This window comes from Antechinus flavipes, chromosome 2, assembly GCF_016432865.1.
Source record: "Antechinus flavipes isolate AdamAnt ecotype Samford, QLD, Australia chromosome 2, AdamAnt_v2, whole genome shotgun sequence".
NCBI classification, from domain to species: domain Eukaryota; kingdom Metazoa; phylum Chordata; class Mammalia; order Dasyuromorphia; family Dasyuridae; genus Antechinus; species Antechinus flavipes.
The window spans coordinates 18711833-18733682 of record NC_067399.1 but is presented as its reverse complement, the minus strand read 5'-3'; the positions used below and the strand labels follow the sequence as shown (position 1 = coordinate 18733682).

The following is a 21850-nucleotide window of genomic DNA, read 5'->3' as shown; positions in this document are numbered from 1 at the left end:
AAAACAGCTCTACCAGGCTAAGTTGAGAATTCTGGATGGATGTGAGAGCTTCAGGAGCTACAAAAGCTACATGCTACTGAATTTTTAACCATTCTTCAGTCATGAAACCGATGAGACAAGTTGTTTTTTTTTTTTTTTTAACAATATCATATTGTCTGAGATTCACTGTTTCAATGTACATTCTCGTAAGTTCCTTTTATGAGACTGGACAACGACTGAGTCTCTGTGATCAAGTTAATGCTAATACATCAAGATAATAAATTAGAATTTTCAGAGGAAGGATAGGACACTCTCTACCTAATGAGGGAGCCAAGAAACTTCTTTTCATCTGAAAACTGTGCCTTGAATACAACTAGGCCCATACTAATTTGAAAGGTGATAGGTTGGCCAAGGTATCCATGGTCAGTGCTAGATCAGTATTGTCATGTATCAATCTCTCTTCATTCTTTAGAAAACAAATATGCTACTGTTCTGATTTGCTTTGTTTTATTCAATGGGAACATTAGGCAGCAGTCATACATTTCAGCAAAGTTGTCAGAAATGATTAATGGGAGCCACTACTGAACAACTAGTTAGAAATATCATGTTTCAGAATTTTCAGAACTGAAAGAATCATAGAATTCACAGAGTTAAAATGACCTGTGAAGTCATCCAAACCAATGGCCACAGTAAACTCCTCTATATTATGACTCCAAATTGATCCTCTGGTTTCTACCTAAAAAATCCCAGGATGAGGAATTTATTACTTCCTTAAACACCTCATTCAATTTTTTTAGATATCTTTAACTGTGAGGAAGTTGTTTGTTTTTTATCTTTCTAATATGAGACTAAAATCTGCTTTTCTTCACATTAAACTCATTGCTTCCCACCTCCCCCTCTACAGCATGAAAAATAATTAGAATTCCCTTTTCATAAGATAGCCTTCCAAATGGTAATTGATCAATCATCCAACATGTATTAAGTTTCTACTATATGCCAGCCACTATATTAAGCTGTGGGGATACAAAAAAGTTCCTATCCTCAAGAAGCTTACAATATATTAATTCAATATATATTTTTAAATATTGCAGATAACTATCAGATAATGATAGCATAAGAGACTAGTGGTGAGATCCCTGTCCCTTTTATCTTTACGAGAATGATGGAAAGCCAGATGCTACAAAATTCTGCAGTCAGTTGGGCTCTGTGCTAGCTAGAGAAGTAATTAATGGATCATTATCAGTTTGGAGGGAGATCATTAAGCATTGTTCCTGTGCTGTGTACCATTTTTAAAATCAATAACAACTGGTAGTGACAAATTAATAGCAATATCAATTTATATAAGTAGAGACATGATGTGTGTTTTTTGATGTAATAAGTGTGCCCATATCATATAGTTGGGATAGATAGCAAACACATTGGGTAATGGCATCAGGACCTAAAAGACACTTGAAAGAAATCTTTAGAGGGATGGACTCATACAAATAAATGAAAGGGATGAATACAAAGTCTTACATAGGTTCAAAAACTTAATGTCAAGAATATGAGATGAGAGAGTATGGGTAGACAGAAGTTTATATATAATTTGAAGTTCAGAATCACTTAATCACTCCAAAATATGTATAATCTTAAGCCTTATTAAGAGATGTTTGAAATAAGGAAAGCAATCATTTCATTGTATTTTGACCTTACCACACCACATCTGAAATGCTTTTTTGAGTCACGAGTGATATATTTTAGAAAGGAAAAGGAAAACTTGGAGAGCATCCAGAAAAAAAGAAAAGAGAAAGTCTTGAATTCATGCCAAATGAGGATAATTCAAAGAACCCTGAAAGTTTAGACTGGAAAAGAGAAGACTTAGGGGACATGATTGCCAATTTTGAAGAATAATAGCATTGATATAGTGCTTTTAAGATCGGTAAAACATTTTAGCTATGTAAACTCAATTGATGCCCACAACATTCTAGTTAGATACTATTAATATCTTCATTTCATAGATGAGGAAATTGAAGCACAGAAAGGCTAAGATCCCAGGGTGACTAGTAAAGTCTGAGACAGGATTTGACTCAGGTTTTGTCTGTTCTATCTGCTAAGGGACTTTTGTGTGGAGGGGAAAAGATGATTTTTTTCTTTTGTCACAAACAACAGAGTGCAAAGCTGCAGGTAGAAGTTGGAGGACAGCAGATGGCAGTTTGACATATGAATGATCTTTCTAACAAGTAAAAATATTCAAAATTAGAATTGACTACCTTGAAGGGTAGTGAATTCCCTGTTACTAGAGGCATTTAAGTAAAAACAAGATGGCCAATGTTTGGGAACATTTTAGGGAAGATTTTTGGACTTTATGGCATTCATGGTCTTGTATGACTGTGGTGTTTAAAGAGTGCAACAGATAATTTCTGGGTCATTTTATTAACAATCCTAAAATAGGTCAATAGCACTCTTGAATGCCAAAGACCTTCATGGCAGCAAACTCAAGTCTTTTATGGTCTTGGAAAATGGGTGTTCCAGAGAATGACAATCAACTTTGATTGGTTAATAAGTAATGAGAGAATGAATATTACAATGAGCCAGTGGAACTATTCTAATGAACTTTTATTATGTCATTTATTTCTAAGTTATCCCAGTCTTGAGCAATCTAAACAAAGAATCTCTATCTCCCATCAAAACCTGAGTCAAAGACAGTGGGTCAGGAATTTCATCTTAGATTACAAGTCTGATCTCATTGGGTGAAGAAGCAATACTGAGAAGGTGGACAACCATTAATCCTCTCTTTTATCTGCCTTGTCCTGAAAAGATTTGACAAGGGAATAGGACAAGAGAAGAAAGCTGGGGTTTTCCCAGTTTTAATAATTAGCTATTGATATGAAAGAGAAATAATCATTTATCTCGTGTCTCACATGTTGTAACTCAATCACTTCCCACCTCTATGGTTTCTTTTCCTTATAATAGTTGGTTATTCCTTCAAAAAATCTTTCTGTAGCATTTATTTCTAGCCTTTTCCCATTCGCTCTGCATTTCTATGAGCATCCTTCTTTAGCCAACATTACTTTTTCTCCCATAATTTCTACTGAAAGCTGGAGGTGAAAAAACCTGACTTCAACCAGAATTTTTAAGGACCTTCTGATTTATGCTCTGGCACAAATGACCTTTGTAATTTATTGACAAAGACTTCTCAAATTCTTAAACATTTGAATGGTAAGCATTCACAATGACAATGTTCTAAGATTATAGTTTTACGACTCCCTTCAAACCTATCACATATATAATTTAAACTTGCCTGGAACTCATTTGACTTATATATTTTTTAAATGACATATATTTTAAACAGACACCTATTTGGTGTCTAATTATGTCGCCCCTTACCAGAAAACCATTATGTGAGTGAAAAAGAGAGAGGGACAAAAGACAGTAGGTTCATAGACTAGCCAATGCATCATTCCTAGTAGATAGAATGTATTGTTCCGCACACATATTTTCCAACTTCTTCAATCATGGAACATGGGTATATTTTCTTCTCTCTACTTTGGAAAAGTCTGATTTTAATTAGACAGTATTCAACTTAATTTTTTTTTTTGTTATTTCCTTTTTCATTGTTTATAATATTTTGGTGATTTAGTCCTTACTGCATCAAATTATACACTTTCCATGTTCAAATTATACATTTTCCATGCTTCTCTGTATTCTTTATATTTATTTCATTGTTTTTTATGACCCACCAATTTTCCATTGTATTTATGTGTCACAGTTTGTTTAATCATTCCCCAAACAATGGTCATGAACTTTGTTTCTAGCTATTTGCTATTAGAAAAAATAATGCTTTTAGTATTTTTGTGAATGATATCTTTGCCCTCTCTGGGGCTTTATACCCCCAGTGGGATATGGGATATCTAAGACATTTTAGTTTAGATTTTTTGGTCATAATTTTTAATTTCTTAATGGAATAAATGGGACATTTTAAACAATTCCACCAATGATGTATTCGTTTTCTCATCTTTTCATAATCCCTCCAACAGCAACCCTTTCTATCTTTTGCCATTGTTGTCAATTTGCAGTGTGAGATGAAATTTCAGTATTGTTTGGATTTGCATTTCTATAACCAATGGTCATTTGCAGCAGTCTTTCTTATATAGTTGTTAATAGTTTATGATTTATCTTCCAAAAAGTATCTGCTTATATCCTTCAACAACTATCAATTTCCCTAGTTCCTTGCAGAAGTTTTATATATCTAAAGATACACATACACGCATACACACACACACACACACACACACACACACACACACACACACACGGACTCACAGACAAATAGGTAGTCCATTAGATAGATAATTGGGCCTAGAGTCAGAAAGATTCATTTTCCTGAATTCAAGTCTGATCTCAAACACTTACTAGCTGTGTGTCCCTGGACAAGGCACTTAATGCTATTTGCCTCAGTTTCTTCACAAGTAATATGAGCTAGAGAAGGAAATGGCAAACCACTCCAGCACTCACAAAGAGTGGGACATAACTAAAAATAAAATCAACAATCAACAATCAATATATACATATATATGTATATACGTGTGTGTCTGTGTATAAGTACATATATGTAGATGCATGTATATATACATTTTTTATATCTCACTATTCTTCTATCCTCTTTTTTGAATCTGTATAAAAAATATCATTCCTCTTTATAAACATGCAAATTTTATGACTATGTTTAAACATGTATTGAAAGGAAAGATGAATGCAACATGGGGCAAATAGAGTCAATCCAATTAGCTAGAACTTGAAAATGAATAAAGGTAGACTTTGCTTCTGTGATTTTTTCCACTGTTCATTAAATTATTTTTCTTTTCTTTTTGGAAGCAATTGGCATTAAATGAATTCCTCAAGGTCACACAGCTAGTATCTGTGTATGTATCTGAGATGAAACTTGAACTCTAGTCCTCTTGACTCCAGGATGGTACCCTAACCACTGTGTCATTTAGCTGCCCCTCAACTTAGTTCTAAATCCTTTAGAAGGTGAATTTGATTTGCTAGTGCAATAAGCATTTAGAGTTAGTTGAATGGGAGAGTGGGTTCAAATCAATATTTGATTGATTGATAGATATGATCATTTAGTGATCCTATCATTATACTCAATCCAAAGGACAAAGTCCTAATTATGTGGGGAATGGAAATTCATGCAAAGGAGGCAGAAGGCCTTCTTCTGGGAGAAAATCACAGGGCCATGTCTTAGCAAGCATGGTCTCCTATAGAGCCCAAGACAAGCATCCCATTAGCCAAAGGAAGGTCTCACCAACTTGATCACATTCTGTCAGATTTTCCTAACTAGTTCCTTTCCATGAAGAAGATACAACCCTAAGTCAAGGATTATCACCCAAAGATGATAAAATCAGTGTTCTAGAGTTGAAATAGACTTTGAGGTCATTCAGTCTAACTCCTTTATTTTTACAGAAGAGAAGCCTGGGGATCAGGAAGAGCAAATGATTTATCCAAGGACACAGAAGCAGTAAACATCAGAGGTAGAATTACACTCAAGGTTCTCTGACTTCAGGGCCTAGACTAATTCCAATCTAATCACCCATCCTTCTAAAGAAGCAAGAAGGAGGAGGGATGAGCACTTATATAGCATCTCTTCTGTGTCAGGCACTATGCTAAGTGATTTTTTCCACAAATATTATCTTATTTGGTCTTCACCATAACCCTGGGAGGCAGATTCTATTATTCTTCTCATTTTACAGTTGGGGAAACTGAGGCAAGCATGGTTAAGACACACAGCTGGGCAGTGTCTGAGGTCAATAAGGTCTAACACTAGACCAAGTGCTCTAGCCATTGTACTACAAGTTTCTCAAAATTAGATTTTCTTTGATTTCCATCCTTAGAACATTTGTAGGCATTAGGAAATCCATTGGAGATGTCTTAGCATAATAACATCAATCAAACAATGTTTTAGGAAGATTTAACTGGCAGCAGGGGCCAGGATGTAAAATAAACTGGAAACAGGAAGGCAATCAAAATAATCTGCAGTAGTGACAGTGTATGAAGGAAGAATTAGGAGAAAACACCCTACCACTTGGGATCATAATTTTGATAATTAATCGACTCAATTTCAACAAATGCAATTCAACTTGATGCATTTATGAAAGGCCTACTGTGTTCCAGGAACTGTGCTAGACCCTAGAGATTTCAAGACACAATAGTAGAAGCTCTTAGTGGATTTCCCCTTGTCTACAGAATAAAATTCAAGAGTCAAGGCACAGGGGAAATTGAGGTCACAGAGTAAAGGGAGCTATACAAGGTCATGGAGGAGGCTTCACTTAAGTCTTCCTGACTTTGAGGCTCAATGGTAATGGAGTCAATCAAGTGCCTCAAGATGGAAGCACTTCAGAGACCAATTTGTTCAATGTCTTCATATAAAAGGAAATAGAGGCCAAAAGGTACTATGGGTAAAAAGGCTTCTAGCCCAAATTTCATATGTAGGCTCTTTTGTGTTCCTCCAAATGATCAAAATCTATCATTCTGCACAAACCTCTGGGCCAAGTGTCTCATTATCAAAATTCTTGATGAGCAGATGATGAGGGAGAAGGTCCCTAAGCCTTCCAGGTTAACCCTATACTCAAGTTCACCCAAATCTATCCCATGCATAAAGCTGGAAAAAGAGAAAAGATAAAAAGACCCCATAATTCAGAACTGAAGTGCTTGTGTACTTTCCTTTCTGCCCTGCCTGAAATTTCTCTTGTCTTTCTTCCAGGTAGAAGTGCTGAGAATCCCTAGACCTGGGAAAACATTTCTCTGCTACATTAGGTATATCTGCCAAGGGATAAGGCCCTAGAAAGCTCCCTTTTAGCTTAGAAGTATATTATACTTCCATCCTGGTCTTCCTTCCCCTACTTTGAGTCCTTCCTGCATAGAGAACTTTAGTTCTCTTTCTCTGGTCTGGATTTGTCTCAAGGCAAGAATTAAACTTGGAAGTAAAATAGGGTCAGATTGCCAGACAGATGAGTAGGAGGGAAATTTGCTACAATATGGCACCTGAACTTCACATTGGTATTAGGAGACTTACTTAAAATGCCAGGTTCCCTCCCTAACCTTGGCCTGTCTGGAAGTCATGTTCTGAGATCCTGGATTTCAGCCCTTCCTGCCCCCAGTGAAGGAGTGAAACTCCTTCCCCAGCTGGAGTGGATGTGTCCTCTGATCCCATCCTGACCTTCCTGTCATTAGCTGGTCCCCATCCACACACACTACCCAAGTTCCATCTTCACACTAAGCTTTTCCCTACTAGTTTTTCCTTCCCTAGAAGGAAATCAGTCAGAAACCTTTTTTGAAAAAATTTTCTGTGCCCTGGGCCAAATTCATCAATTTATGGACTTTAGTCCAGCAATAGAGTGAAAATATATTATTTCTTATGTTTCAAATACGGTGCTAGGTTTTGAGGAAACAACAATAAAAATGAAATTTGTTGTCCTTGAGGATCTTAAATAGAGCAATAACACATAAACATATAATCTCCATCTTGGTGTAAAACCCCATTTGCCACAATTTAGTTATGGCTTTGATACTTTTCACCAGTTGCACTTCCTCTTATAACACATTCTATTTCTTGTCTTTTCAAAATGTGAAGAAACAATGATAAAAATGAAATCTGTTGTCCTTGAGTATCTTAAATTGTATTAGAGAAAAAACAGCAATAACACGTAAACATATAATCCCCATCTTGGCGCAAAATGCCAGTTGCCACAACTTAGTTATGGCTTTGATACTCTTTACTAATTGTACTTCCTCATATAAAACATTCTATTTCTTGTCTTTTCATGGGTTGTCTCCCATACCCTTTCCACCTCTGCCTCTGTCTTACTTTCTTCCTTCAAGACTCAGTTCAGACTGCTGGGAGCCTTTAATGCTGGCTTTCAGATGCTTGTTCCTCTAAACACAGCTTCATTCTACTGTATATCTCTTATTTTCATTGTTGAGTCATTTTCAACCTTGCATGAATCTTTGTAACCCCGTGCATAGTTTTCTTGGGAAAGATACTGGAATAGTTTGCCATTTCCTTCTCTAGCTTATTTTACAAATGAGGAAACGGAGGTAAAGATAAATGATTTGCTAGAGTCACACAGCTTGTAAGTGTCTGAAATGAGATTTGATGTCAGGAAGATGAGCCTTTTTGGCTTTAAGCCCATCCACTATGGTGCCATTTAGTTACTCCATAAATCTAGTGTTTACAGTTATTTAAATGCTGTCTGCCCCCTTCAAATATGTGATCCAAAGAAGAGAGTAAGGGATTAGTCTTTTCTTTCTTTCCCCAGCACTTCACTAAGTACTTAAAATATAATTAATACTTAATAAATATTTACTACTATTATTAATGTTATTTTTATTGTAATTTTTTATTTTCATTCAGCTTTTCTGCTCTGTAATTATGGTCATTCAAGACTGAAAACATTATTGAGATCACTGAGCCCAATTACATCTTATTACAAAATGCAGTAAGATCTTACAATAAATTCACAACATAGGACTGAACTCTAGGTCTCCTGACCCCCAGTCTTAGTTGTGTTATATTGCTCTATAGAAAGAAATACTGTAATCTAGAGATGACTATACTGATTTAGGGCCAGAGGAGGGGGGTTCAAATCTTGACTCTACCTCATCCTTATCTGTATAATCTAACTTTTCTCTCTCAGTCTTCATTTTTTTAAAAACCAATAATATGAAATGCTTTGTCAAACAATTGGATGTTAATCTAGATTATGTGGTAGATGTCAACACAGGGAGGTCTGTGAACTTGGAGGGGGAAAATGCATTGTTATTTCCACATCCTTTTGGATTTTTGGGGTAATTCTGTGTTTTGTTATTTCATTATTTTACCAACTTTCTTCTGAGAAGGCAATCAGAGGCTTTGTCAGATTGCTAAAGGTATTCATAATATGAAAAAAGTTACGAACGTCAGTATGGATTCTGAGCTCTTTATTATGTTCCTATTCCTGTAGTCTGAGTCACATACTAGCTGGATGACCCTGGACAAGCTGTTAAATAGTGCTGGGCCTCAGTTTCCCCAGGAACAGGAACAAGACAAGCCTTGATAAGCGAATCCAAATCTCTTAATTTTTCTCTAGCGAATGTAAGGGCTTTCTTGTGAAATAAGGGCTTGGAATTTATGGCTTCTGAGTTCCCTTCCATCTTGGATTCTCAACTCCGAAATTGAAAAAGAGACAGCTAGGTGGGTGACAGGCCTAGAGTCAGCAAAACTTGAGTTCAAAAACAGCTTCAGATACATATTGGATGTGTGATCCTGGGCAAGTCACTTAACCTGGTTTGCCACCCCTTCTTTATATGTAAAATGATCCGGAGAAGGAAATCTCAAACCACTCCAGTATCTCTGTCAGGCAAATCTCCAATGGAGTCATAAAGAGTTGAACACTACTTCAGTCAACAATAACAAAATAATAACAAACAAAACAATAACTACAAAATAATGAGAAAAGAGTCTTTACTGAAAAAAATAAAACAAAACAAAGCTATCTATCCAACTCGAGCAGATGGGAAATGGTACATAAAAGGGATCCCCAAAGATGAGGGATATACACTGAGACAGTCTGCTTCTCACTTCTCACTACTGAGTGACATGGGATCATAAAGCTTAGACGAAGAAGGAAGAAGGAGGAGGAAGAGGAGGAAAAGGAGGAGGAGGAAGAGGAGGAAGAGGAAGAGGAGGAGGAGGAGAAGGAGGAGGGGGGCAGGAGGAGGAAGAGGAGAAAAAGGAGAAGAAAAAGGAGAAGAGGAGGAGGAGAAAACAGACTAAGACGAGTGAGGACGAGAAATGACTTAATTTTAAAGGCCAAAGGACGGATGAGATTTCAAGGCAAATATTGTTAGAGCAGGGAGTGAACGCTGTATTCAGAGGCCCTGCATCTAACGTCTCATTGTAGTAAGTATCATGACCACTAGATGGCAGGCTAGCTAACCAAATCTCCTTGAACTCCCCATTGAACTGCCACAAAAGCTGGAGCCAGCTTTTGTATTCTCTATAGGGGCTTCTTGACCCTGGCTTCCAGTGGGTTTCATAAGATGACAATTCATCATCCCCAGACCCTCGAGACTCCCAGCAAGCTTTGGCTGCGGTTGCCATGACTACACTAACTCCCTCTTCCCTGTCCACACACGGGGTCAACAGACCCAGCAGCTAATGTCTTCCTACCCAGACAGCATCTCCCCTCCTTTCCTCACCCCAGACATCTCATGCCTGTACTCCCCAGACAAACAGGCACCAGCTCCCTGATCGATAGCATCAGGGAAGAGCACAGCAAGGCTGACATCCTTTTACTTGTGCTATAGTCATACTATACTGGGAGGTGGGGAGAGGGGAAGAGAACATCACACAGTTTCATCTGTTTTTAGCTCTTGAAGCTGACAGGGTCACAGGAGGGATGTTAAAGATCATTGAGTCCATGTAAGTTTTCATTATCCAATAGAGGAAACTGAGACCCACACGCCCTAAGTTACTTGTTCACGGTCACCCAGCTACTGCGTAAGTGACAAAACCCAGATCTACATGACTATTAATATTCTTTCCCACCCCAAGTGTCCTCTTTCTCATTTCCCTCAGTACCGAAAGACTCCCAAACATTTTTGGCTGCCCCATATTTTATCTGATTTTGCCAGACTGACTAATCAATGGATCTTTCCCCTGCAAAAGTGACCATCAAAAATCCGCAGCTGTTCCTTTTGTCTCAAGAGCGGTCTCATGGATTATAGATGTGATGAGAGGACAGAGGCCCTTGTCACTCCAATGACTTAGAGATTCACTGTCAATAGCAATCAATCACTCCTCACCCAGTGGTGAGGGGCCATTGATTAGGCTCGTAGGCTTTTATTGGAAGCTTCCTGGTGCCTGACGGACCAAGAGTCCCTCAGCTTACTCCTAGCTCTTAGGAAATCCAAGAGCAGTTGTCTACAGAAGAAATGGAAGCTGTCACTGTCGAGAGTTAAGTAATAACTCTACTCAGGAAAATGGTCTAAATGACAGGGAGTTGTAATGGATATTGATTGATATAAAACAGGGCGGGAGGTGAGATGGGGACTTTAAGCTCTCAGAAGTCTTTGAAGTGAGGGAGGAGTAATAAAAGCCTGGGGAGGAAAGGGTTACCCCCAACTAAACAGGAATAAGACAAGTCTTGAGAAATGAATTCAAATCTCTTAATTTTTCTCTGCATTTCTAAGGACTTTCTTGTAAAAATATCATTTCTGCAGATGGGAAATGGCACATAAATGGGATCCCCAAAGATGAGGGATATACACTGAGACAGTCTGCTTCTCACTTCTCACTACTGAGTGACATGGGATCATAAAGCTTAGACGAAGAAGGAAGAAGGAGGAGAAAGAGGAGGAGAAGGAGGAGGAGGAGGAAGAGGAGGAGGAAGAAAAGGAAGTAGAGGAAGAGGAGGAGGAGGAGGAGGAAGAAAAGGAGGAGGAGGAGGAGAAGGAGGAGGAGGAGGAGGAGGAGAAGGAGGAAGAGGAGGAGGAGGAGGAGAAAAAAGACTAAGAATAGGCAAGGATCTAGCCAAGGATACACAAAACTAGGAAGGATCAGAGCTTTATCAAAACCGGGATGCTCCCCTTTCACAGCCAGGGAACTAGCCAGACTCTTCAGCAATGATCTCAATTCCCGGGCTCACCAATGATGTTTGGAGGTGTTACAGTAACATCTGTTGCTTATTACCTGTGTTTCCTTAAGGAAGTAACTTGACCTTTATGGGCTTCAGTTGCTCCTTTTGTAAAATGAGGAGGGGGTAGACTGCATGACAGCTAAGATTTCTTCCATCTTTCAATTTATGACACAATGATACCATAGAAATATAAGTCATACTGTACAGAGATCAATTTATTGAAAGGATCTAGATCATAATGTGGTATCCTCCACTGCCTTCTGTGTCCATGGAATCTTAGATTTGGAAGCAGCTTCCTAGTCTAAACTTCCCATTTTACAGCTGAGACAAATAAAGTAAATGTTTGTCAACTGAATTACCCAAATGTCCCAGAATTAGTAAATATCAGCAAGTGGGTTTGAACCCAGATCATTTGAATAGGGCACTTTTCTTCTTCCCACTATGGCACACTGCCTCTCTTTAGGGGTAAATGTGTCCATTAGAATCACACAGCTTTCAGTTTGGGGTTTTTGAGATCTCCAAGACTTGCTATAGTCAGTTTAGATCATCTCTCCACGGTTGAACACCTCACTACACATCAATTTAGACAATTCTTTCCCACATCTCTCTGAATTCTTCAAAGCCACCATTTCTTTTTAGCAATAATAATCTAGTAATTTATAGGTCATATATTTTTAACTATTCCTTAATAATTGGCCACTTAGTTTCCATTCTTTATTCCTCTAAATAGTAATAATAACAAGAATTGCACTGTATATTTTTCTCTCTATGGGTCTTTAACCCCCTTGGAATAATGTGCCTAATAATATTTCCCACTTTTTGGAACTGAAATGTTGAGAGCAAAAATGAGAAAGAAATGGAAAAATCTAAAACACAACGTTATACTCACAGTAGACCAGAGAGAGAAATCTTACAACTACCTGGCAGAAAACAAGATTTCCTGACAGTTTTAGTGTTTAAAATCCTTCACAGCCTATCCTAAAGGACTCCTTAGCTTCTCATTACTAACATCAGCTCCCTGATATAAAAGTTCCAATTAAGGAGAGAGGCAGCCTCAGTTACTTAACTGGAGTGGCAGGCTGGGATACACGAAACTTAGGTTTTTGTCTCAATTACAGAGCATTAAATGACATTGGGGAAGGCCATTTCCTTCCCGTGGCCTTCCGCTTGCAAGGTGCCAAAGATTAATCTGATCAAATTTGCTGAAATCCTACGGTCGCCTAGGAGAATGGCATTTTAAAAGTACATGATATTATGGCTGGCAATGGGATTGCGAGAGCTGAGGAGCAAAGAGGGGAGGGGGAGATAAATAATCTTCTAAGTACCGCAGTGAGCAAATTGGCTGACTGGAGCAAGACCACACCAACGCCGTTTAGATGAAGAATAAATCAATCCCAGGAGCTTTGGTTAATGCCGGTTGGTGATTTAGCGCCCGCCTGAGCTAAAAGCATCAAGGGCCGGACATTGCGTGATTCAACAATTCGCCTGTGGGGATGAATTATGGGTTGGCTGCGTAAGTCAGTAGTGGGTATACCATGTGCTCCTCTTGGCCCCGTCAGCTGAGAAAGAAGCAAGAGACTCGGAAAATACAGGGAGAGGACGAGTCAAAAGGGGTCTGAATCTTCATTACCCACAACCGAAAACTGCAGACATCTACATTGCTTCTTGAAATATTGGCAGCTCCTTCAAGATATGCAACATGGAGCTCACACAGTCTAGTGGTTAGAGCCATGCTCTTGGAATCTCATCTTTGAATCTCATCTGAGACATTAATTAGATTGTGAATTTGAGTAAATTATTCAACCTTATTAGACTGGTCTCCTACTCAGTATATAAGTAGAATGGGCTAATTATAATCTTCCAACTTTAAAGCCATGACTGTAGGACAGCTAGCAATGGAGTTCTTTGGGATTTTGTCAAATCACATGAGACCAGAGAAAACGAAGATCAGTGAGTTCTTTTTGTCATGGACCCCTTCATAGACTGGTGAAATCTATGGATCTCTTCTTGGAATAATGTTTTTAATATATAAAATAAAATATTTGGATTATAAAAATAGTTATTATTATTATTATTATTTTTAAAATAATTATATGTAACTTCTCATATAATTAAAAATATATGTTTATGTATAAATATATTAAATCATAAAGAAAATTATATATTGTTATAAATAATTGTAATTTAATTTAATTAACAAATCATTAATTATATATAATACAAACTGTAACATAATAAATTAATAAAATAACATTTAATTTATTTTAATTATATATATTATTTATTTTACATACTATATATACACTATATAAATATATATTAATTAATAAATATAATAAAATTGAGTTATACATATATACATATATGTATGAGTATGTATATATGTGTATATATACATATATATACATACATATATATATACATATATATATATATATATATTTAGAGAATGTAAGAAACTCCAAGGGCTCTTTTCACCTTTTGATTTGTAGCCCCAGCACTTAAAACAAGCCTGGCATAGAACATATCTGTAAAAAATTGTTGTTGAATTGGAAACCTGCTAGGTGATACCCATATGGTCTAAGCATCTGTCCTGATCTGGGCATTTGATCATCATGGCTGGGAGCAGGGACACCTGATTTCTCACCTTGGCTCTGCCAGTACCCAAATTCTGCTGTCTGAGAAGTCGTTCTCTGAGTTCTCTGAGTACCATGTTGTTTCCTGATTTTTTTGCAAAATGTTCTCTAAGGTACTCTCCACAGCTAATATTCTATGGAGCTAATTATAGAGATCCCTTAATTCTCTCAGAAGGTAATTGTTAACCTAAATGAATCTCTAATTGGTAAATTTCCAGCACCATAACAAATTAAGGGGAAGAAAGCAAGATCTAGGCAGCGGAGAGGATGGGTGATTTTGGGTTGAGGAGGAGGGAATTCTCACTGAGAGACCTGCCTGGGAGTCTCTTCCAAGCTCTTCCTATTACTACTTTTCTTCGGAAGCCTCAGATTGTCTAAAAATCTTAAGACCTTCAGGAGGCAGCAGTCACCAAAACTATTTGGTATTGGCTAAGAAATAGATTAGTGGATCAGTGGAAAAGGTTAGGTTCACAAGACAGAATAGTCAACTATAGCTATCTAGTGTTTGACAAACTCAAAGATCCTAACTTTTGGGATAAGAATTCATTATTCGATAAAAACTGCTGGGATAACTGGAAATTAGTATGGCAGAAATTAGGCATGGACCCACACTTAACACCATATACCAAGATAAGATCGAAATGGGTCCATGACTTAGGCATAAAGAACGAGATTATAAATAAATTGGAGGAACATAGGATAGTTTATCTCTCAGACTTGTGGAGGAGAAAGAAATTTGTGACCAAAGATAAACTAGAGACCATTACTGATCACAAAATAGAAAATTTTGATTATATCAAATTAAAAGGCCTTTGTACAAACAAAACTAATGCAAACAAGATTAGAAGGGAAGCAATAAACTGGGAAAACATCTTCACAGTTAAAGGTTCTGATAAAGGCCTCATTTCCAAAATATATAGAGAACTGACTCAAATTTATAAGAAATCAAGCCATTCTCCAATTGATAAATGGTCAAAGGATATGAACAGACAATTTTCAGAGGATGAAATTGAAACTATAACCACTCATATGAAAGAGTGTTCCATATCATTATTGATCAGAGAAATGCAAATTAAGACAACTCTGAGATACCACTACACACCTGTCAGATTGGCTAAGATGACAGGAAAAAATAATGATGAATGTTGGAGGGGATGCGGGAAAACTGGGACACTGATGCATTGTTGGTTGGACTGTGAATGAATCCAACCATTCTAGAGAGCAATCTGGAATTATGCCCAAAAAGTTACCAAATTGTGCATACTCTTTAATCCAGCTTATATCCCAAAGAAATACTAAAGAAGGGAAAGGGACCTGTATGTGCCAAAATGTTTGTGGCAGCCCTGTTTGTAGTGGCTAGAAACTGGAAATTGAATGGATGCCCATCCATTGGAGAATGGCTGGGTAAATTGTGGTATATGAATGTTATGGACTATTATTGTTCTGTAAGAAATGACCAGCAGGATGAATACAGAGAGGCTTGGAGAGACTTACATGAACTGATGCTAAGTGAAATGAGCAGAACCAGGAGATCACTACACTTCGACAACAATATTGTATGGGGATGTATTCTGATGGAAGTGGATTTCTTTGACAAAGACTCAATTCAATTGATAAATGATGGACAGAAGCAGCTACAGCCAAAGAAAACACTGGGAAACGAATGTGAACTATTTGCATTTTTGTTTTTCTTTCCGAGTTGTTTTTACCTTCTAAATCCAATTCTCCCTGTGTAACAAGAGAACTGTTCAGTTCTGCAAACATATATTGTATCTAGGATATACTGCAACATATTTAACATATATAGGACTGCTTGCCATCTAGGGGAGGGGGTGGAGGGAGGAAAGGGAAAAATCGGAACAGAAGCGAGTGCAAAGGATAATGTAAAAAAATTACCCTCGCATGGATTCTGTCAATATAAAGTTATTATAAAATTAAATTAAATTAAATTTTTAAAAATTAATTAATTAATTTTTTAAAAAAAAAGATCTTCAGGAGGGAACTCTATTGGCTGATAAGCAGAGGGAAACAGGGACAGGGTATAATCCTCCTCAAAGTTCTCCCCATTTGAAAATAGGGAAGGCAGTTCAATGAGCCTCCATTAGGAAAAAGAGTATCTGTGTTGGCTTTACGGTGCTTAGACAAGTGGTTCGAAATAGTGAACTAAATTTGCAATCAGGATGATCTTGAGTTCTAATTCTGCCTCACATCTTCCCAGCAGTGTGACCCAGAACAACTTTTATAATTTTTCTGTACCTCAATTTCTTTATCTATAAAATGGATCACAATAACATATGCCTTCTGGGATTATTATGAATATAAAATTAGAAGATATGTCTAATGGTATATATGAGAAGCTTAAAGCAATATGAAAATCTCCCTTTTCCTGCTCCTGTTTTTTATTCCTTCTCCTTCTCCTTATTCTGCTCCTTTTTTCCTTCTCTTCCTCCTTTACCTTCTTTCTCCTCCTTTTCCTCTTTCTCCTCCTCCTCCTCCTCCTCATCTGTTCCTCCTTTTTTCTTCATTATTATTATCCTAGCTCTGTCACTCATTTTCTGTGTGACTTTGCACAAATCACTTAATTTCTGCATCTTTCCTTTTTCCATCTGTCAAATGAAAGAGTCAAGGAAATGTATTAGATGAGCTGACCCCCAAAAGTCCTTCTAGCTCTTCAATTTGAAGAACATTTTGCCTTAGTTTCCTTTATGTGCACAATAATCCCCTTCCTGTCTTTATTATTATTATTGCTCATTTATAATACTTTTCCACCTCCAAGCTTTTGTAACAGCTGCCCTTACTCCAGCCTCTTGGAATCCCTAGTTTCCTTCCAAGTTGAACTCAATCAGTACCATCTACACGTGCCTTTTCTGACCTTTCCTCACCCCAGCTATTCGAACCTACACTGCTTTTAAATTATATAGCTGTATATTGTATCCCCTGACTAAAATGTAAATTAATTGAGGGTTGAAATGATTTTCTTATATCATCTTTTCTTCACTTTTCTTTCTTTACTTCTTTTCTTTTCTTTTTTGTATCTTTCATTTTGGCATTTTTAAAACTTCTTTCTTTTTGCTCTCTTCCCCTTCCATTCTTCCTTTCTTCTGCCCATATTTCCTCCTTGCCTTCATTCCTTTCTTACTCTCTTCTTCCCTTCTCTCTTCCTCCTACCTGCTTTCCTCACTACCTTTTTCCTTCTTCCCTTCCTTCCTCCCTCCCTTTTCCTCTCTTCCTTCTTCTTTCTGTCCTCCCTCCGTCTCTTCGTTCTTTCTTTCCTTCCTTCCCTCTTCCCTCTTTTGCTCTTTTCTCTTTCCTCTCTTTGTCTCTTTCTTTTTTAATTCCTCATTCTCTCCCTCCTTACTTTGCATGGTTTCTTTTTCTCCTTCTTTTCTTTTTTGCTTCCTGAGTGCCTTGCTCAAAATAAGCAACTTAAGAAATGCATATCTATTGGACAATTGATTGAACAGTAAATCTCAAAAAAGACAGAGAGTTTCCTATAACCTTTGGTTGTGCTCATTATTTTTTTCCACTGTCCTATAGTACTTTGAAGTTTGCAAAGTTTTTTTTTTTCCATATAGTACCATGCTGCATTTCTTGTCTTCCTTGTCAAAATGTGAGCTGCTCAATCATGATGATCACGCCCTTGACCTACCCAGTGCCATGACTGAGAACTTGAAAAACTCATCTAAATCACTTCCTTTCTTAGACTTTCAAGTTCTTCATCAGTGAATTAGAGATCAATATATGGTAACAAGGTTATGTCAAGAAAAATATTTTTTGAGACAACATATTGTAGAAATATGAATTATGGTGATTATCCTCCAACATCAATCTGAGCACAACGTGCTCTGACAACTAATAATGAACTACAAAAACCATAATAAAAGAGCACGTCAAAGTATTTATAATTTTTGAAGGGAGATTAAGATGGCCTAGTCAATTTACATGGAAAAGGAATTACCAAAGATTGGCCTTTGTGATAAGCAGGTATTCTCTCAGTACTGGGAGAATGTTAGTGAGAACTTTTGTAATGAAACGTGGAAGGACATTGATAAAAATTTCACAGAATGGGAAAGAATGAGTTGCAATTTGCATCTTTGGAATAAATATCTCTACTGATTAAATATTGGAATATTTCCAAATTACTGAGCAAAATACTTATCACATAAAGGGCATCCAATAAATACTTGTTAAATGAAAGACTGATTGGTAAGGTTCTTGGAAACCAGCCTGGAAAATTGATCAATTTTGAATTTCAAAGTTTGAGGGGGAAATTCAAATCACATCAATGGTATTGATTAATTCGATGTCAGACTTCAGCATTAGTGAAATGCTTTAACAACTCTGCCTGTGTCAATCAATTCCACTTTGAACCATTATCTTGCATATGTATGTAAGATTATTAAATTCTAGGGAGTTAGGGTTGTGAAACACAATCCTGAAATTCAAAAAGAATTCTCACCTCTCTTCAGTCAGTTTATTTCCTTTGTCAAAAGTTGAATTATTCAAGGATCAAGAATCATCATGAATATAATCATTATGACGGAAAGAGATAAGACTAGGTGATCTCTAAGGCCTTTCTACCTCTGGTAGTCTATTTTCTAAGTGTCTCCATAGTTCTGGCATGTATTGGAAAGTCCCTCTCACCCGTGACATTTCATATTTTATTCTAATACTCTATGTTCCAATATCCCTTCCAACTCTGATATTCTATTTTCCAAGGTCTAAGCCCTTTTACTGCTCTGCATTCTATATTCTAAGGCCCCTTCTAGTTTTAATGTTCTCTTCTATTCTGAAATTCTACTTTCTAAGGCCTTTCAGTTGTGTCATTCAGTTCATGTGTGACTTGGGAATTATCACTTTAAGAGAAGTCATTGCCTTTGAACTCTATAGCTACATATTAGTTTACTGATGATACACCGATCATTGTCAAGGTATGAACGCTCTAAAGCACATGCCAGCAGGAAAAGTCAAATTGCTTAATTTCAAGTTTTAGATAATTTACACACCCACAGAGCTCAAGGAGACCTTAGAGACTATTTCATCCAATCTTATTTTATTGTTTAATTATTTCAGTTGTACCTGACTCTTTGTGACCTTATTTGGGATTTTCTTCACAAAGTTATCAGAGTGGTTTGCCATTTTAAAAAATCGTTTTATATATAATGAAACAGACAAACAGGGTTAAGTGACTTGCTCAGGTTCACACAGCTATAAGCATCTGAGGCTAGATTCAGGTCCTCTTGACTTTAGGCACAGCACTCTATCCACTGTGCCATCTAGGTGTCCAATCTTATTTTACAGCTGATGAAAGCAAGAGAGCTGTGAACATAAACTGTGTTTTCATAGTAAAGAGAGTGATCTGGTTTGCCTGGAAGTGTATGGATAGGAGGGGTGTGTGTGTGTGTGTGTGTGTGTGTGCTGGGAGATGGAGATTGAAGGGAAGGGTGCTACTCCATTATAGAGGGACTTTGATGCTGTACTTTGTTCAGGAGGCAATGGGAAGCAACTTTGATCCAAACAGTGTCTGGGTCAAATCTATGTTTCTGGTAACCAATGAATGAGATCATTCTTAAGATCCCTTTCCTTTCTCAGAAGTCAGAATTGATTGACAAGGGTCTTTTCTAACAGCTGAGGATACAACAAAAAGTTACAAATATATTCAAATAGAACCTTGCCAGCCAGTTTGTAAGCCTTATAAAAACAATCAATTGAACTATAGTTTACCATCAGCCTAGACAATGCTTGCGTTCCCTTCCAACACTTAGAATCCACCAGTCTGTGAAGTTAATTATTACAAGATCTCACAGCAAGGTAGCAACAGAGATCTGAAAAGAACTACGTTCTCCTCCCACGTTCTCCCTAGCTAGTGTTCTGCCCTCCATGTCTGACTAACTTCCCCCAGCCAGTGTTCTGCCCTCTATGTCATACTAACTTCCCCAAATTGATTCCCAAGTTGTCAATTCTATTGGGAAAAAGACAAGAGAATTACAAGGAAAAAGTATACTTGTATCACAAAGCAAAGATATTAATGAACTTGGGCTGATTTCCAAGCTGTAGCTGCCAAAATTCCAATTACTTCTAACTGAAAAAATCAATCGTCATTCTTCATGTCAAATCATTGATTTGGACTCTCTCCCTCCTCCTACCTCTTTGTCCTGCCCCATTTTTAAAATTATTTTCCTCCATATCCTCAGTATCCCAGTAAAGAGACTTAGTAGTGTTGACTGCCCCACCTCTGTCCCTCTGCAGAGTCCCTCACCCCACCCTACCATCACCATTTCTTCACTGTGATCACCTTCATGTTCTTTTGTTGTAATCCTCTTATCCCTTAAGGATCATGTGGATGGATTCCCTGATTCCACTAAATTTTATTGTTCTCTCCTCCTCTGGCTATTATGATTTCTATAAATCTAAACCTGTTTTGTGGATCCATCCAGTGGATTGTAAGCTCTCTAAAGACAGGTACCAATGTTTTATTTTATTCATTTGTTACTTACTTTTATGTTTAATAATCAGACAAGGAATGGAAATTTGTCATGTGCTTATTATGTGTCAGACACTGAGCTATGTATTGGGGAAATGACAAAAATGGAAGTCTTTGTCTTCAAATGATTTCCATGCCATATCACTGTGTTCACTCTGCAAATAAGATTCTCTTTTTTTCTTACCACCAACTCTTAAAACTCCTGATTTCTTAAAGACTAAGTTCAAATGCCTCACATTAATAAAGGCTTTTATTTGTGTCCCCTATCCCCACATCAGTTGCTAGAGTCTGCCTTCTATGGCTACCTTAACATTCCTCTCCACATATCTTCCATACAACTATCTAGGCTGTTCCTCTCATTAGAATGGAAGCTCAGTTAGGACCACTATTAATTTTTTTTATTTCTCTTTGTATTCCCTGCATTTACAACAATGTCTGATTCTTAATTGGCTGCTGAAAAATGCTTATTGATTAAATAATCGATTGACCCTAATAAGGAAGACACATACATCCATAGAAATACAAATACATAGAAATATAAATACAAAACAACACACAGGGTTAGTGGGGAGGCAGGACACCAGCAGCTGGGAGAATCAAGAAGGGCTTTATGTAGAAAGTAGAGGTTGAATCCAGTAAATGGTATACAGTAAGCATTAAATAAATGCACATTTTATTAAATTGAAAGAATCACCAAAAGATATGAAAAAGAACAAGATTGTCTTCTGGGATTTTTCACAATGTTCCATTCCTTTTGAAATTACTTAAAAGGACCGACATGTTTAAAGAAAAAAAAATCTGTCTTTGTTCTAATCCCAATGGATTATTCTCATCCATTCATCTGAACACCACTGACTCTGCTCTGAATAGGAGAAGCTCCCTAAGGAAACAAGGCTGATGAAGAGAAATACAATTTTCCACCAAAAGATTTTTAAAGCTAAAAGTCAGTTTAAACTCCCGCCATTGACTGTGTCCAGAGGGATTATCATGGTCCAGCAAAAACTACCCTGAGATTGATAGCTAATTTATCCGCCATCCCTGAACTTAAAAGATCTTTTCATGATCCAAGGAGATAGCAATGCTAGAGCTAAAAG

General features: G+C 37.2%; 1 protein-coding gene across 1 annotated transcript in view; it reads left to right on the top strand.

Moving 5' to 3' along the window:
* ADAM7 (ADAM metallopeptidase domain 7) overlaps positions 1–21850 on the top strand; it is a 130351-nt gene that overhangs the window by 73322 nt on the left and 35179 nt on the right. The gene's annotated exons all lie outside the window — the stretch shown is intronic.